Genomic DNA, 10,056 nt, shown 5'->3' on the forward strand with positions numbered 1-10,056 from the left:
ACAGAGGCAGCGATGCTTGGATGAGAATTAAATTGATCATTAAACATTAAAACTAATGATAATCATCATGGCGTTTTTTCTCCCAGGGGTTTCCTTCCTCCCTTCATCACTCACAGTAATTGAAAGCAATTTGAAAAGAGGAAGTTAGAAGGGTGAAGGTTTCCTTTACTAAGTGTCATCACATTCACATGAACACAGCCTCTAGACAATTTTGATATTGAGTGTAATTATGTTGATGATTACCGTATCAATACTGTTAGGGCCACAATACTGTTAGGGCAACAACACTGCTAGGGCAACAATACTGTTAGGGCAACAATACTGTTAGGGCAACAACACTGCTAGGGCCACAACACTGCTAGGGCCACAATACTGTTAGGGCAACAACACTGTTAGGGCCACAATACTGTTAGGGCAACAACACTGCTAGGGCCACAATACTGCTAGGGCCACAATACTGCTAGGGCCACAATACTGCTAGGGCCACAATACTGCTAGGGCCACAACACTGTTAGGGCCACAATACTGCTATGACCACAACACTGTTAGGGCCACAACACTGTTAGGGCCACAATACTGCTATGACCACAACACTGTTAGGGCAACAACACTGCTAGGGCCACAATACTGCTAGGACCACAATACTGCTAGGACCACAATACTGTTAGGGCCACAATACTGTTAGGGCCACAACGCTGTTAGGGCCACAATGCTGTTAGGGCCACAATACTGTTAGGGCCACAATACTGTTAGGGCCATAATACTGCTCGGGCCACAATACTGTTAGGGCCACAACACTGTTAGATCCACAATACTGTTAGGGCCACAATACTGCTAGGACCACAATACTGTTAAGGCCAAAATACTGCTAGGGACACAATACTGTTAGGGCCACAATACTGTTAGGGCCACAATGCTGTTAGGGCCACAACACTGTTAGGGCCACAACACTGTTAGGGGCATAATACTGTTAGGGCCACAATACTGTTAGGGCCATAATACTGCTCGGGCCACAATACTGCTAGGGCCACATTACTGTTAGGGCCACAATGCTGTTAGGGCCACAACACTGTTAGGGCCACAACACTGTTAGGGCCATAATACTGTTAGGGCCACAATACTGCTAGGGCCACAATGCTGTTGGGGCCACAATACTGTTAGGGCCACAACACTGTTAGGGCCACAATACTGCAAGGCCACAATACTGTTAGGGTCACAATACTGTTAGGGCCACAATACTGCTAGGACCACAACACTGTTAGGGCCACATTACTGTTAGGGCCACAACACTGTTATGGCCATAATACTGTTAGGGCCACAACACTGTTAGGGCCACAACACTGTTAGGGCCACAATAATGTTAGGGCCACAACGCTGTTAGGGCCACAATGCTGTTAGGGCCACAACGCTGTTAGGGCCAAAATACTGTTAGGGCCATAATACTGCTTGGGCCACAATACTGCTAGGGCCACAATACTGTTAGGTCCACAATACTGTTAGGGCCACAACACTGTTAGGGCCACAATACTGCTATGGCCACAATACTGTTAGGGCCACATTACTGTTAGGGCCACAACACTGTTAGGGCCACAACACTGTTAGGGCCACAACACTGTTAAGGCCACAACACTGTTAGGGTCACAATACTGCAAGGCCACAATACTGTTAGGGCCACAACACTTTTAGGGCCACAACACTGTTAGGGCCACAACACTGTTAGGGCCACAACACTGTTAGGGCCACAATACTGTTAGGGCCACAACGCTGTTAGGGCCACAATGCTGTTAGGGCCACAACGCTGTTAGGGCCAAAATACTGTTAGGGCCATAATACTGCTTGGGCCACAATACTGCTAGGGCCACAATACTGTTAGGTCCACAATACTGTTAGGGCCACAACACTGTTAGGGCCACAATACTGCTATGGCCACAATACTGTTAGGGCCACAATACTGTTAGGGCCACAATACTGTTAGGACCACAATACTGTTAGGGCCACATTACTGTTAGGGCCACAACACTGTTAGGGCCACAACACTGTTAGGGCCACAACACTGTTAAGGCCACAACACTGTTAGGGCCACAATACTGCAAGGCCACAATACTGTTAGGGCCACAACACTTTTAGGGCCACAACACTGTTAGGGCCACAATACTGCTAGGGCCACAATACTGTTAGGGCCACAACACTGTTAGGGCCACAATACTGTTAGGGTCACAACACTGTTAGGGCCACAACACTGTTAGGGCCTCAACACTGTTAGTGTATGTTAGGGCCACAATACTGTTAGGGCCACAACGCTGTTAGGGCCACAATACTGTTAGGGCCACAACGCTGTTAGGGCCAGCCAGAGGGACTCATGTAGGCTAACGACAGGAGCCAGTCAGAGAGACTCATCATGTTGATAATAAAGACAGGAGCCAGTCAGAGGCTAAGACTGTCTTGGGAGTGCACTAACAATCCAGATTGCAGTTCAGTACAATGGAAGCATGAAAACAGAGTGTTGTCTGACTGATGATAATATGGTTTCAGCCTCAGTCACAGGGTTTGGCCAGCCAGTCTCACTGTACTGGAGCTTAGCTGGATCTGTCTCTCTCTGTCTGTCGTAAAAGACTGCTTGTACTAATCCAAACCCATCAGATCTGGAATGATTAGAGCACAAAGGAAAGGATAGGGAGTGCATTTGGGATTGGCTGAATGTGTGGTTGTGACAGAATGATGGCGGTTGACTCAGTCTCCGGGTGGCCTGTCACTCTGTTGCTCTGTAGCCTGGCTATAGAAATAGAATCCATAGAACGGGTGTGCCCATTCAATTATAATGGGTGTGCCCATTCAATTATAATGGGTGTGCCCATTCAATTATAATGGGTGTGCCCATCCAATCCACCATTAGCTCTGACAAATTGAAAACTCTAGTCATTGGCGACTCCATTACCCGCAGTATTAGACTTGAGAATCATCCAGCGATCATACACTGTTTACCGGGGGGCAGGGCTACCGACGTTAAGGCTAATCTGAAGATGGTGCTGGCTAAAGCTAAAACTGGCGAGTGTAGAGAGTATAGAGATATTGTTATCCACGTCGGCACCAACGATGTTAGGATGAAACAGTCAGAGATCACCAAGCGCAACATAGCTTCTGCGTGTAAATCAGCTAGAAAGATGTGTCGGCATCGAGTAATTGTCTCTGGCCCCCTCCCAGTTAGGGGGAGTGATGAGCTCTACAGCAGAGTCTCACAACTCAATCGCTGGTTGAAAACTGTTTTCTGCCCCTCCCAAAAGATAGAATTTGTAGATAATTGGCCCTCTTTCTGGGACTCACCCACAAACAGGACCAAGCCTGACCTGCTGAGGAGTGACGGACTCCATCCTAGCTGGAGGGGTGCTCTCATTTTATCTACCAACATAGACAGGGCTCTAACTCCTCTAGCTCCACAATGAAATAGGGTGCAGGCCAGGCAGCAGGCTGTTAGCCAGCCTGCCAGCATAGTGGAGTCTGCCACTAGCACAGTCAGTGTAGTCAGCTCAGCTATCACCATTGAGACCGTGTCTGTGCCTCGACCTAGGTTGGGCAAAACTAAACATGGCGGTGTTCGCCTTAGCAATCTCACTAGTATAAAGACCACCTCCATTCCTGTCATTATTGAAAGAGATCATGATACCTCACATCTCAAAATAGGGCTACTTAATGTTAGATCCCTTACTTCAAAGGCAATTATAGTCAATGAACTAATCACTGATCATAATCTTGATGTGATTGGCCTGACTGAAACATGGCTTAAGCCTGATGAATTTACTGTGTTAAATGAGGCCTCACCTCCTGGCTACACTAGTGACCATATCCCCCGTGCATCCCGCAAAGGCGGAGGTGTTGCTAACATTTACGATAGCAAATTTCAATTTACAAAAAAAAAAATGACGTTTTCGTCTTTTGAGCTTCTAGTCATGAAATCTATGCAGCCTACTCAATCACTTTTTATAGCTACTGTTTACAGGCCTCCTGGGCCATATACAGCGTTCCTCACTGAGTTCCCTGAATTCCTATCGGACCTTGTAGTCATAGCGGATAATATTCTAATCTTTGGTGACTTTAATATTCACATGGAAAAGTCCACAGACCCACTCCAAAAGGCTTTCGGAGCCATCATCGACTCAGTGGGTTTTGTCCAACATGTCTCTGGACCCACTCACTGTCACAGTCATACGCTGGACCTAGTTTTGTCCCATGGAATAAATGTTGTGGATCTTAATGTTTTTCCTCATAATCCTGGACTATCGGACCACCATTTTATTACGTTTGCAATTGCAACAAATAATCTGCTCAGACCCCAACCAAGGATCATCAAAAGTCGTGCTATAAATTCACAGACAACACAAAGATTCCTTGATGTCCTTCCAGACTCCTTCTGCCTACCCAAGGACGCCAGAGGACAAAAATCAGTTAACCACCTAACTGAGGAACTCAACTTAACCTTGCGCAATACCCTAGATGCAGTTGCACCCCTAAAAACTAAAAACATTTCTCATAAGAAACTAGCTCCCTGGTACACAGAAAATACCCGAGCTCTGAAGCAAGCTTCCAGAAAATTGGAACGGAAATGGCGCCACACCAAACTGGAAGTCTTCCGACTAGCTTGGAAAGACAGTACTGTGCAGTACCGAAGAGCCCTTACTGCTGCTCGATCATCCTATTTTTCTAACTTAATTGAGGAAAATAAGAACAATCCGAAATTCCTTTTTGATACTGTCGCAAAGCTAACTAAAAAGCAGCATTCCCCAAGAGAGGATGACTTTCACTTTAGCAGTGATAAATTCATGAACTTCTTTGAGGAAAAGATTATGATTATTAGAAAGCAAATTACGGACTCTTCCTTAAATCTGCGTATTCCTTCAAAGCTCAGTTGTCCTGAGTCTGCACAACTCTGCCAGGACCTAGGATCAAGAGAGACACTCAAGTGTTTTAGTACTATATCTCTTGACACAATGATGAAAATAATCATGGCCTCTAAACCTTCAAGCTGCATACTGGACCCTATTCCAACTAAACTACTGAAAGAGCTGCTTCCTGTGCTTGGCCCTCCTATGTTGAACATAATAAACGGCTCTCTATCCACCGGATGTGTACCAAACTCACTAAAAGTGGCAGTAATAAAGCCTCTCTTGAAAAAGCCAAACCTTGACCCAGAAAATATAAAAAACTATCGGCCTATATCGAATCTTCCATTCCTCTCAAAAATTTTAGAAAAGGCTGTTGCGCAACAACTCACTGCCTTCCTGAAGACAAACAATGTATACGAAATGCTTCAGTCTGGTTTTAGACCCCATCATAGCACTGAGACGGCACTTGTGAAGGTGGTAAATGACATTTTAATGGCATCGGACCGAGGCTCTGCATCTGTCCTCGTGCTCCTAGACCTTAGTGCTGCTTTTGATACCATCGATCACCACATTCTTTTGGAGAGATTGGAAACCCAAATTGGTCTACACGGACAGGTTCTGGCCTGGTTTAGATCTTATCTGTCGGAAAGATATCAGTTTGTCTCTGTGAATGGTCTGTCCTCTGACAAATCAACTGTAAATTTCGGTGTTCCTCAAGGTTCCGTTTTAGGACCACTATTGTTTTCACTATATATTTTACCTCTTGGGGATGTTATTCGAAAACATAATGTTAACTTTCACTGCTATGCGGATGACACACAGCTGTACATTTCAATTAAACATGGTGAAGCCCCAAAATTGCCCTTGCTAGAAGAATGTGTTTCAGACATAAGGAAGTGGATGGCTGCAAACTTTCTACTTTTAAACTCGGACAAAACAGAGATGCTTGTTCTAGGTCCCAAGAAACAAAGAGATCTTCTGTTGAATCTGACAATTAATCTTAATGGTTGTACAGTCGTCTCAAATAAAACTGTGAAGGACCTCGGCGTTACTCTGGACCCTGATCTTTCTTTTGAAGAACATATCAAGACCATTTCAAGGACAGCTTTTTTCCATCTACGTAACATTGCAAAAATCAGGAACTTTCTGTCCAAATATGATGCAGAAAAATTAATCCATGCTTTTGTCACTTCCAGGTTAGACTACTGCAATGCTCTACTTTCCGGCTACCCGGATAAAGCACTAAATAAACTTCAGTTAGTGCTAAATACGGCTGCTAGAATCCTGACTAGAACCAAAAAATTTGATCATATTACTCCAGTGCTAGCCTCTCTACACTGGCTTCCTGTCAAAGCAAGGGCTGATTTCAAGGTTTTACTGCTAACCTACAAAGCATTACATGGGCTTGCTCCTATCTATCTCTCTGATTTGGTCCTGCCGTACATACCTACACGTACGCTACGGTCACAAGACGCAGGCCTCCTAATTGTCCCTAGAATTTTTAAGCAAACAGCTGGAGGCAGGGCTTTCTCCTATAGAGCTCCATTTTTATGGAACGGTCTGCCTACCCATGTCAGAGACGCAAACTCGGTCTCAACCTTTAAGTCTCTACTGAAGACTCATCTCTTCAGTGGGTCATATGATTGAGTGTAGTCTGGCCCAGGAGTGGGAGGGTGAACGGAAAGGCTCTGGAGCAACGAACCACCCTTGCTGTCTCTGCCTGGCCGGTTCCCCTCTTTCCACTGGGATTCTCTGCCTCTAACCCTATTACAGGGGCTGAGTCACTGGCTTTACTGGGGCTCTCTCATGCCGTCCCTGGAGGAGGTGCGTCACCTGAGTGGGTTGAGTCACTGATGTGGTCATCCTGTCTGGGTTGGCGCCCCCCCCCCCCCCCTTAAGTTGTGCCGTGGCGGAGGTCTTTGTGGGCTATACTCAGCCTTGTCTCAGGATGGTAAGTTGGTGGTTGAAGATATCCCTCTAGTGGTGTGGGGGCTGTGCTTTGGCAAAGTGGGTGGGGTTATATCCTTCCTGTTTGGCCCTGTCCGGGGGTGTCCTCGGAGTGGGCCACAGTGTCTCCTGACCCCTCCTGTCTCAGCCTCCAGTATTTATGCTGCAGTAGTTTATGTGTCGGGGGGCTAGGGTCAGTTTGTTATATCTGGAGTACTTCTCCTGTCCTATTCGAATCTAAGTGTGCGTTCTCTAATTCTCTCCTTCTCCTTTTCTCTCTCTCGGAGGACCTGAGCCCTAGGACCATGCCCCAGGACTACCTGACATGATGACTCCTTGCTGTCCCCAGTCCACCTGGCTGTGCTGCTGCTCCAGTTTCAACTGTTCTGCCTTATTATTATTCGACCATGCTGATCATTTATGAACATTTGAACATCTTGGCCATGTTCTGTTATAATCTCCACCCGGCACAGCCAGAAGAGGACTGGCCATCCCACATATGCTCTCTCTAATTCTCTCTTTCTTTCTCTCTCTCGGAGGACCTGAGCCCTAGGACCATGCCCCAGGAATACCTGACATGATGACTCCTTGCTGTCCCCAGTCCACCTGACTGTGCTGCTGCTCCAGTTTCAACTATTCTGCCTTATTATTATTCGACCATGCTGGTCATTTATGAACATTTGAACATCTTGACCATGTTTTGTTATCTCCACCCGGCACAGCCAGAAGAGGACTGGCCACCCCACATAGCCTGGTTCCTCTCTAGGTTTCTTCCTAGGTTTTGGCCTTTCTAGGGAGTTTTTCCTAGCCACCGTGCTTCTTCACCTGCATTGCTTGCTGTTTGGTGTTTTAGGCTGGGTTTCTGTACAGCACTTTGAGATATCAGCTGATGTACGAAGGGCTATATAAAATAAATTTGATTGATTGAATTTGATTGATTGATTATAATGGGTGTGCCCATCCAATTATAATGGGTGTGCCCATTCAATTATAATGGGTGTGCCCATTCAATTATAATGGGTGTGCCCATTCAATTATAATGGGTGTGCCCAATCAATTATAATGAGTGTGCCCAATCAATTATAATGGGTGTGCCCATTCAATTATAATGGGTGTGCCCAATCAATTATAATGGGTGTGCCCATTCAAGTCAATTATAATAGGTGTGCCCATTCAAGTCAATTATAACGTGTGTGCCCATTCAAGTCAATTATAATGGGTGTGCCCATTCAAGTCAATTATAATGTGTGTAGACATTCAATTCAATTATAATGGGTGTGCCGATTCATGTCAATTATAACGGGTGTGCCCATTCAAGTCAATTATAACATGTGTGTGCCTATTCAATTAAATTATAAAAGGTGTGCCCATTCAATTCAATTATAATGGGTGGGCCCATTCATTTCAAATACAATGTCTAGCCCATTCAATTAATTTATAACGGGTGTGCCCATTCAATTCAATTATAATGGGTGTGCCCATTCAAGTCAATCATAAGGTGTGTGCCCATTCAATTCAATTATAATAAGTGTGCTCATTCAATTAAACTATAATGAGTGTGCCCATTCAAGTCAATTATCATGTGTGTAGACATTCAATTCAATTATAATAGGTGTGCCCATTCAATTCAATTGTAATTGGTGTGCCCATTCATGTCAATTATAACGGTTGTGCCCATTCTATTCAATTATAACTGGTGTGCCCATTCAATTAAATTATAATGGGTATACCCATTCAATTCAATTATAATGGTCGTGCCCCTTCAATTCAATTATAACGTGTGTGCCCATTCAATTAAATTATAATGTGTGTGCCCATTCAAGTCAATCATAACGTGTGTGCCCATTCAATTCAATTATAATGGGTGTGCCCATTCAAGTAAGTTTTAACGTGTGTGCCCATTCATGTCAATTATAATAGGTGTGCCCATTCAATTCAATTATATAGGTGTTCCCATCCATTTAAATTATAATGGGTGTGCCCATTCAATTCAGTTATAACGGGTGTGCCCATTCAAGTCAATTGTAACGTATGTGCCTATTCAATTCAATTATGATTGGTGTGCCCATTCATTTCAATTAGAATGGGTGTGCCCATTCATGTAAATTAGAATGGGTGTGCCCATTCAAGTCAATTTAATTAATTAGCATAATAAAAAAATCTCCATAAAAATCAGTCAGGTTAAGCTAGAGATCTGTTAAGCTAAAGCTCTGTTTGTTTCATTAGATGCATCTCAATCCAGCACATCTGCCAATGGCGTACTTCCGCACCTGCGGTGAAAGGTGACAGAGCTAGGGAGGTGTTTGTCAGACCATGAGACATTTGCAAAAATCTGTCTTTTCACAAAATCATCTGTAGCGTCCGAACGGTTTGGCCTACACCATTATTATTGGCCAGCTATTGAAAGATGAGACTCTCACGACCATAATGATGTTCTCTGTTTTTTTCTAGGACCAGGAGATTCGTCTGAAGTCGATACATCTGATCTGCCAACTTCTGTCTGTTGTGTCCAAACCAGAGTATGTGAGCAGTGCAGTGCAGTTCAGAACAGAGCAGAGCAGAGCAGGTCAGAGCAGTGCAGAGCAGTGCAGTGCAGAGCAGAGCAGAGCAGAGCAGAGCAGTGCAGAGCAGAGCAGAGCAGTGCAGTGCAGAGCAGAGCAGAGCAGTGCAGAGGAGAGCAGTGCAGAGCAGAGCAGAGCAGAGCAGTGCAGAGCAGAGCAGAGCAGAGCAGTGCAGAGCAGAGCAGAGCCGGAACGAGGAGCCTAATTTGACTGGACCACAGAGCAAGATTCCCAAAGGCTGGAGCATTGGCCTTTTCGCCACTTCCAATTTCTCTCCAAGTAGCGCTCACTTCACGAACTCAGAGCCCAGGCCCAGCATGCATCTGTAGTATACTTGTGTGCTGCTATAGAGCCTATATGCGCAATTTATAGACTATAATGATTTAATTCAACGAAATGTTGTTTAAATGCTGAGCGCTTTATATCCCTACCAGTCTATTGTGGCACACCTACCAGTCTATTGTGGCACACCTACCAGTTTATTGTGGCACACCTACCAGTCTATTGTGTCGACACTCGCAAATGCTTCACAATGTATTTCTTTGTAGGCTATAGCCTTGAAATAATTTAAATAATATAGCCTAAAATAATTCATTTTCATTCCTTCTTGGACACCCTGTCTGGCTCCTGACCTATTTAGTGTGTTTATATGCTGTTTACCATGTAGCCTA

General features: G+C 44.8%; 1 long non-coding RNA gene across 2 annotated transcripts in view; it reads left to right on the forward strand.

Moving 5' to 3' along the window:
* The window catches only part of LOC149984730 (uncharacterized), a 102,270-nt gene extending 94,518 nt beyond the window's left edge, over positions 1 to 7,752 (forward strand). Inside the window, exons 2-3 of one of the 2 annotated variants that reach the window (XR_016494888.1) lie at positions 7,112 to 7,207; positions 7,364 to 7,752. This is a non-coding gene — a long non-coding RNA (uncharacterized LOC149984730). Of the gene's footprint in view, positions 1 to 7,111 lie in introns of both variants that reach the window. The other variant, XR_016494887.1, reaches the window with a different exon arrangement.
* Positions 7,753 to 10,056: the final 2,304 nt, after the last annotated feature.

Source organism: Oncorhynchus mykiss, chromosome 3 (genome assembly GCF_057628025.1).
Source record: "Oncorhynchus mykiss isolate SJ-2025 chromosome 3, ASM5762802v1, whole genome shotgun sequence".
In the NCBI taxonomy this organism is placed as follows: Eukaryota; Metazoa; Chordata; class Actinopteri; order Salmoniformes; family Salmonidae; genus Oncorhynchus; species Oncorhynchus mykiss.